The sequence below is a fragment of the Leguminivora glycinivorella genome, chromosome Z (genome assembly GCF_023078275.1).
Source record: "Leguminivora glycinivorella isolate SPB_JAAS2020 chromosome Z, LegGlyc_1.1, whole genome shotgun sequence".
Lineage (NCBI taxonomy): Eukaryota > Metazoa > Arthropoda > Insecta > Lepidoptera > Tortricidae > Leguminivora > Leguminivora glycinivorella.
Genome location: NC_062998.1, coordinates 1,990,196 through 1,999,484, shown reverse-complemented (window position 1 = coordinate 1,999,484; position 9,289 = coordinate 1,990,196).

Below are 9,289 nucleotides of genomic sequence, written 5' to 3'. Positions count from 1 at the left end.
CCATCTCGTATTTCTAAAATATGATTTACTTGAGACTAAACAAAATTTTAATTATCGTGAGACCGAAACAGGAATTTAATCAACTAAACAAAAAATATAATTATTATGCTTGCATATGATGAAACATGGAAGCAAGTTTCTGACATGTTACAATCGCCTCCCAAAATTTACTGTAGCTTAAATATATTAAGGATATATATTTGCAGAAGTAAATTTTCGAACAAAAGTATACAAAATTCTGAACAAAAATGATAAATTACTGCAAGTAAAACTATTAATAAAAATCTCTTTTAACATTCTTCCCTTCGTGTAAGCCTTTTTTTTTTTGTTGCGGCTGTGTGTGTGTGTAGTGTGTGTTTAAACCAAACTGAAGAATGAACATTTCTGAAGGAATAAGTTTACAGGGCCATTCATGTTAGAAATAAACAATTAAAAATGCAGCCAGTTAATTTTGCCTCAACAAAAGAATAGAAGTTGTGCTGTGTATGCCAATGGCCTACCCTTCTACCGATCCGACTGATACATACGAGAGTTTCCGACTTGAGTCTATATTTTAGCGACCAAGAAAGGAATCAAACGGTATCTCTTTTTAAGACAAAATTGAACCTTTTACCAAGGAGCATTCTATGCCACTCGAGGGGCTACTATCTTTAAAAGATTTAATTCCAACACCGTATCTGATGACTTATTTCCCCAAAAAGCCTTTCCTAGTCTGGAGCATGTTCATCAATAACGGGATGTCAATTATAAAAGTTTAAGTTATGCTATGCTTAAACTTTTGATTTCCAAATGAAATGACAAATAAACTGATAAATATACTGTTTGTTATACAATCACTAAACAAATAGTACTAACCAATAAAAAAGCACAACTAGATTGCAAATCAAATCTTTCGAAACGAGCTAAATTACTAAATATTATAAGAAAATACTAAGCTCACTTCATGATTATGCTTTTCCATATGAGCGAGTACTAAACATCTCGTTACTGATGGGTGTGTAGTGTTTCCTGTTCTGATGTTGTGTGTAGTATAGAGATAACACGGCGGCAGCTTAAACCTGCTAATATGCTCTTTTTTTTTTTTTAGCGAGCCTAACCTAACTCCAAACTACCGTATTACCTCTTTTGTGTATGTGTGTGTGTTCCGGTCAGAATGTCAAAAGATATATCGTTGTTTAGTTTTGTTAATTTTTCAGGGCCCTGCATAAATAAAAACATTTTTTTTTTGCAATTTAACATGTTTTCTGACAACCATCATATTTATTCATCTTCATTCTCACTTTCACACATCCCCGAAAATGTACCAAAACTTTTCCCTTTTAAAGAATTGAAACTAAAATAAAAATTACAATTATTTTATTATTAAGAAAATCTACCATTAACAAACATATACCTAATATATTTATAATAGAGATATACTAAAAAAAAAAACTATTTTTTTTTTCATATCTATTGGAAAATGTTCCCCAAAATGATCTATTTAAAATCAAGAAGAAGAAGGAAGAAAAAAAAATATGGAGAGCCCAGTTCAATAGCAATAAACCTTTGTAAAAAAAAATAGCTAAGTATAGTTTAAAAATTCAGAGAAATATATATTTTTTGTTTAAATTATTTTTAAAATGGTAAAACAGTTCTTTTTTTAAATTAGGAATGTGTTTTGTCTAATTTGAATAATATTATTTTAAAAATACTGATTTTAAATATAATAGAAATTTTAAAAATCTACGTGTTAGAAGAAATAAAATGCTGCTATATTATAATCTACATAATAATGCTTCACTACTAATTTAGCATTAAAAGTCAGTTATTAATATGTGTATTTATTTTTATATATTTTAATAACTTAAAATAAAATTGAATTTAAAGATAGTATGAAGCCGCCTCACAACCCCTCCAAAAACAGTTAATACACACTAATGAATATAGAGTTCTTGAATAACTTTCTCAAATAAAAATAAACGTTAATATATTATGTACAACCCACATAAGCAAAGGATCTTATACAAAACCAGAGCATTTTAACTACCTCAAATAGCAAAGGACGTTTACAAAGGTATATATGATTTAAAAAAACAAAATCTATATACTTAAACGTAAATGTTTTATGGTCGCAATTATGAACCTCTAACTCAAAACAGTAGCTTTCCTTAATTCATAAAATTTAACAAATTTACTATACGAATACTGTACCACTAGTACCAAATTGACCAGTAAGCAAAGATCCTTATAAATCTACTATTACCATATTTTCAATATATGAATACCTTATAGATTGGCAAAAGGTCCTACTTTTTTTTCCGACGTCGCTTTTTACTAACTGACAGTCATGACACACAAGGATAACTCGTTTTACTAAAATGGTGTATTGCTTTTCTAATAGAACCAATCTCTAATATAGGTACTTAAAACTTTGTACATGACTTGGTGACATTACTTTATGTATCTGCTCAATAAATCTATTCTTTAAAACTTCTGAAAAATAGATGACATTTTCTTGTGAATTATCTGGCTTGAAATATAATATAAATAATTATCAAAACTGTCACACAATGCTTAGCTATGAAAACCTTTCAATAATAAATGTAATTTCTTCCTTGATCGTCTAATTGGTATAAAACCCCTACTAAAACTATGGTAGTGCTTACGGTTTGCAAATAAAATTCTTTACTAAAGTCAGCGTTATGTAATTGTATTACGTTAGTAAATTTAACTTTTACTTCGTAAAATGCCTGCTGTTGAATAATACCCTAATTCCAAAACTCTTTTTTTTTTGTTAATAATTCAATTAATATAAGTGTATTATATAATTATATTTCCTACAACTAAGTATAAACCGTCGATAAAAGTTCATGGGCCTATAATGTTTTCAATTGTTTTATATCTTTAGGTACTGTAAATTATGTAACCGAGCATATTTACTTCATTACATGAAACACAAAGTGTTACTAATCAACTAAATATAACCTTCCCTTTATCTTTACTTCAGAAACTGAAATAAAACATTCGTTTAAACTAAACGCAACTACTATTATTACTATAACTGCAACTATTATTACAATTATTTTCTGATTTCAACATAAAACAGGCGGACCGTATGCTTGCTTGCCACAGACGTAGTATATTAAAAAAATTACTATATTAAAAATTGGTATCCCGCTGTCCAAAATAACATACTGACTATAGTTATATATTGAGTATCTACAAAGTAATCAATAGGTATAACGAAATTTAAACATGTAAGAACAACTATAAAATATAAAAAATAATATTCCCTACTCGAAAATAATCAAGCTAACTAACAAACGCTTCGTTTTTATGCAAAAACCATAAATAACACTTGTTCTATCGTCGACAAATGGTCAAGTGGTTGGCGCGACAACTTTTTGTTAGATTACAAAAACAAAGGGACTTAAGACTGTAACACGTCTAGTCGAACTATAAGTGTTCTCAAGAATTTAAGTGACGCCAACAAAGATGCCATAAATAACAATTCAGAATGGTAACTTTCATTTTAGACTACTTCAAAATGATAATTTCACACGCAAATATACTAAAATGTACGTCGTGTAGTATCCTATTTAAACCGTTTCTATGTAACTACGTCCATAACGTAATAAACTATTTAAAACACTTTTATGTACGAACGAAATGTAATAAACTATTAAAAACACTTCTATGTACGAACGTAACGTAATAAACTATTTAAAAACTTCTATGTACGCCTCCCCATGTAGGAAACTTTACTTAAACTTGAACAATATCTGATACAAATTACAATATGAGTATGAATGAATTACAATTGACGGTATACCTACTAAATAGACGTATGAATAAAATTTACAATAATAAAATTAAGTACCTATTTCATAATATGCTATCCGTCTTCACAACAACAATTGTGTTGCTATAATCAATCGACTACACGAATCAACTATAACAACAGCTTTGATCCAATACAAGATATGTAACTCAACACTATAAAAACCAAAATGAAGAAATTATAAATAATGAATACCAATGTAAATGAAATCTAAGATTTATATATTTAATTAATTATAAAAGACTAACCATTTTAATCAAAATCTATTTATCCCAGTCACGCTGGTGTCAAATATTATACTATAATATGTACATCCTGATTTCCTATGGTACCAAATAAAATCTTGGTGACGCTAGCGCCAATTGTACTATTATGTACATCCCGAGTCACGGCAGTAAATAAAAAATATATATATACATCCTAGTCAATAAAATATATATATATATATCCTGGTCACGGCACCAATTGTAATATTCCTACCCTATAAATACCTAACTAACATCAATTACCTATTTAATTAACCTACATAACCATACAAAAATTTAAACTCTAAAATTTATTAAATAAAATTAATTACCATGAAACGAAATCAATCAATTAAGTTAATATCTTATATTGGATCAGTATTTTGACCTAGTGATCGTTTAGTGTTTATGTAGAACCCATTGTTGTAGCCGCAAATAGTAACCAGTCCTTTTCGCATATTATGAAACAGTAATGCCCTATTACGTCTAATAAAATAACCCTAAACGTCAATAACCAAAATACATGAAATAAGTCCACGACAAAATCAGAATAAATAATAAATTGTAATAAAAGATGGGGTTTAATCAAATATAATCTGATTGTTATAGTTAAATAGAACATAAACAAATGAGCATAATTATGTCAAAATTAAAATAACTAATGTTTGTCAGTAAATAATCAAAAATGTCACCATATTATAATATAAAAAGTCAATAGTAAATATAATACAATTTAAAATATTTTATTTTTGGGGTTATAGATGTCGCTCCGCCTCCGCGACAGTCCATGGCCATCATCCAGTTGCGGGTCAGACCCCTGCCCCAGTTCTGAAGGAACTATTTTGTGGTCCTGAAGGGACATCTTTTCATAATGACAGGACTACTTTCATTTGCCCGAGCCATTATGTTGTGACACTTTCATCACTATAGAGAGGACTTTCAAAGGGACAATTTAAAATATCAAATACTGGTAGTAGAGCAGTGTATCTGACCACTCCAATTCTCCAGAATTCTGTAATCTTGTACATCATTGTTTTTTTTAGGTATTTATCAAAATAATATTATCCAAACTGTTAATGTAGTCATTTTGTATCACCTTTCGGACCAAAATAAACCACGATCTTGCAACTTTCTGCCTCGATCCAGTCTAGACAAATCATTTATGATAAGTATTTGGAATAATATGACTTTATATTTGAAAGCCATTATGTAAAAATCACAGGTTCATAGATAACAGAATAGACAGACAAACTGCTGTGGGACAAGCTAATTAAAAATAAACATTTTTATTTTAAAAACAAAATGAATTTACAATTTTACATTATATTGTGAGCTATTTAATTTTATTATTCCCACAATATATTTATTTACTACCAGTAGGTATACAAGGGACCAAAAATATATATAAGGTCATAAATGTATATGTCGAGTTTGTCATTAGTCATAAATAAACATAGTTAATATAAATTCCTATAAACCCTATTAATCCCAATTCAATAATTGAATATCATTAAATGTAAGCCTTCCTGAGCCTACCGTAGGACTCATATAATCCGTGTAAGAATGTCCTATAATATTTATTTATTTATTTATTTTTAATTTATAAATTCACACACAGTTAAAGTCTAACATATTAAGTAACCAAAACCCGTGTTAAAAATGTATAATTGAACTTTCTAAAAAACGAATAAAGACTTGAAAAGGAGAAAACAATTTTAATTCTAATATTTCCTATACCAAACAAAATCCTAGCCCTAACAGCTAAACTAACCATCTACTCTACCGACATATTAGCAAACTAGCGATCCGTATCGCACATTTAATTTACTCGCGTGATTTTCCGAAAGTGCAATGGAAAATCTCTAGCTAAAGCTAACTAAGACGGGCGAAGAATAACCCTTTGACCTGACATCCTATTTCTTCACGTGGGCTGGTTCTCACACTAGGGATTGGGACAGCAAGAAGTCAGCCAGACGGGTAAAGTAAAATAGGAAAGTTGGACAAGAACCTGGCAAATTTAAGAAGTTTAGATAACAACTCAAATCGTCCAGATTCCAGGAGCAAAATCCTGTCTTAATAAACGCAGGAAACTGCCAAGAGCTCACTTGGACTCTACTAAAATAACCCAAGAAATGTCCCTTGGTTGACTAGGGCTATAGTTGAACACCGTTAGGTTACCCGCCCTATCCCTCCAAAGAACTGCAAAATATCAGACCAGTTCATCCTACTAAAATAATCTACCCCAATTATTATTTACAAAAGTTATTAATTAACTAACAGAACTAAGTAATATATGAAATCCTTCAACAAAGATTATTCTAGCGTAAAATACCACTAAAGCAATCCAAGCTAAAACATTTCACACATTAAAACACAATTAACTCTTTAACTAATAAAAATCACTCACAAATCTAACAAAACTTTAAAACTTTAGCAACACTATTGTTCTACAACTCTAAACTCTACTAGTACACTTTATAATACTAGCAGTGATCGAGCTCCAAAACAATAACAATTAAGACACTTAAATTTACACCAATTAAACATTGAAATATATGCTTATTAACAAAATACTCTATATTATCCTCCAACCCAAACCATACCAGTATCATGAAATACTAGCTAAATCAAGGCTAGGACATAATATAGGTAATCTAGATTTACCCAAATAAACCTAAATAGAACCAGTCTGACGGTCGAGCAGAAGGCTCTCTCGTCCCCGAAACCCAATGAATGAATCCTATGCAATGCCTTGCATCCCATTTCAAACATCCCTTCCAAGACTCCGAAATCCCCACTAGCTCCCACTTCCTCACTCCTGATTGGTATTTCTCAACCAACGCTGAAATTCATAATTTCATACAATATTTAAACAAAACATGTTTTATTTCCTGATCAGAATAAGGTCCAATTTGATCTACTCATAGGGCGTGGCCGAACTAAGTTTTTTTCCACATGTTTGGACACAGGATTGGCTCACTAGACTTTTTTCCATTTGCACATGCTTTAAAAATTGTCTCAATCAACGCTCTTTGTAATATGGTTCAATATGGCTTAAATTTGTTTTTATTGGCTAGTATCATTTAATTGTACAGTTTGAAATTTGACACATCTTCCTGTTGATTTGAATTTGACCAGGCAGCATTTCTTAAAATCCCTACTGCAAAACCTTTATGACTTTGAAACAAGGCTCAAATTGGGCTACAAATAATCATCTAAATATTTTGGTTCACTATAAATCTCCAAGCTCTCCATCTCGTATTTCTAAAATATGATTTACTTGAGACTAAACAAAATTTTAATTATCGTGAGACCGAAACAGGAATTTAATCAACTAAACAAAAAATATAATTATTATGCTTGCATATGATGAAACATGGAAGCAAGTTTCTGACATGTTACACGTCGCTCATTCGTCACACATCTTCGAAACAGCGCAGCGTACGCTCGTCATGTCTAAAGTACTACTAGTTATATTAGCTATCAGTATCACTGTCCAAGCTCATAGAAACACTAGAAAACGGACTTTTTTCAGAGGAGAAGTAGATAGCCTATACAATGTGTACGACCCATCGTATCTGGGCCTGGTGTGGCCTACTATAAGGAACGGAGTGCATTTGGCGGTAAAAAGTGAATGTTTTGAAGATTTGAAGGTGTTTTTCAGCGACTATGGGAGAGGGCGCGCTTGGACTTACATTGGTAAGTACGTATTATAAGTAATTCAAATATTTCAAATGCCTAGTATGAAAATGTTTTCAGTACAATTGGTAAAGACTTGCTACGAAATTAAAAACTGATGAAGGATTTTACCTACACACTTTGAATTGTTTTTTCTTCTGTTGCCTGACATAAGTAATTAATATTCATAATTTATTTTAATAAATGACTGATTACAATGATAATAATAATTTAAAATTCATTAGTTTTGGTTTTGTTAGATAATTTTTTTATAGTTTTAAGTTCTATGAAGACAATAGGGATGACGACTACATAAAAAAATGGCATTCTGTTTATTCCGTCAGTTAGATCGTCCAAAAATACTGAACACATATTTTTCGCTTTTTCTAATTAATGAAAAAATACAAAGATATAGAGAGCATCAAAGTTCCGGAGCGGGGGGCTTGTGACGTCACTTCTAAGTAAAAATTGTACCTAGGCGTGACGTCACGCGAAACTTCAACGCACTGTACCGTCGTCATTTTTCGTTTACGAGAAAAAAGGAAAAATACGTGTCTAAAATTCTTTGATAATCTATCTGACGGACTAATTAGTTTTTTTAGTCGTCTCGCCTATTGGCCGTTAAGCCCTACCTTTTTCAAATTTGCCTTTGCCGCCTTTTTAAGTGCCATTTAGTAGACCGTCCATAGTTCGTTAGATTAACCATTATCATCATCCTTTAGTTATCCCGGCATTTGCCGCGGCTCATTGGAACCTGGGGCCCGCTAGGCACTAGTTATACGGAAGCGACTGCCGTCTGACCTTCCAACTCGAAGGAGAACTATTAGGTCTTATTGGAATTAGTCCGGTTTCCTCAAGATGTTTTCCTTCACCGGAAAGCGACAGCGACTGGCAAATATCAAATGACATTGACAGTTAACTTAACCATGCCTAATAAATAAATAAAAATAGTTATTTGTTTTACAAGGGGGCAAAGTAGTTGTTTAACCGCATGTGCCAATTTAATATTGATACCCGAGCAAGCGAAAGATTCCAATATTGAGCCGCGAGCGTAGCGAGTGGTTCAAAAAGTGGAATCTTGAGCGTTGCGAGGGTTTCAAGGCACGAAGGTTAAACAAACTTTGCTACCGAGTGAAACACAAAATTTTTCACCACACCAACACGAACAAAATACTACCTTTAAAAACTCAAATTAAATCAAATCCATCAATTTATTCAATATTTATGATTCAAAATCATCATTTATAGGTAGATTCTACCAGCCAGCTTAAGACATCAAGTTAAAATTTGTATGAAATTACTTTGCACTCTTGTGGATAAAATGCAATTTTGCTGTCTGTTTTCGAATAGCAAAATAAGCCTTTAACAGTTGGTGTGGTGAAAAAAATATTGCCAGTAATGTACTATACAGCACAACCACTTGTCAAGTCAAGTAAGGGGGCAATGGCCAATGACTGCTCATAAAGTATTAGCGATGTGAGTAATGATAGTTACTAAGTGCAGTAGAAAATTGACATTGCTGTTAATTTAAATAACTATTATCCTC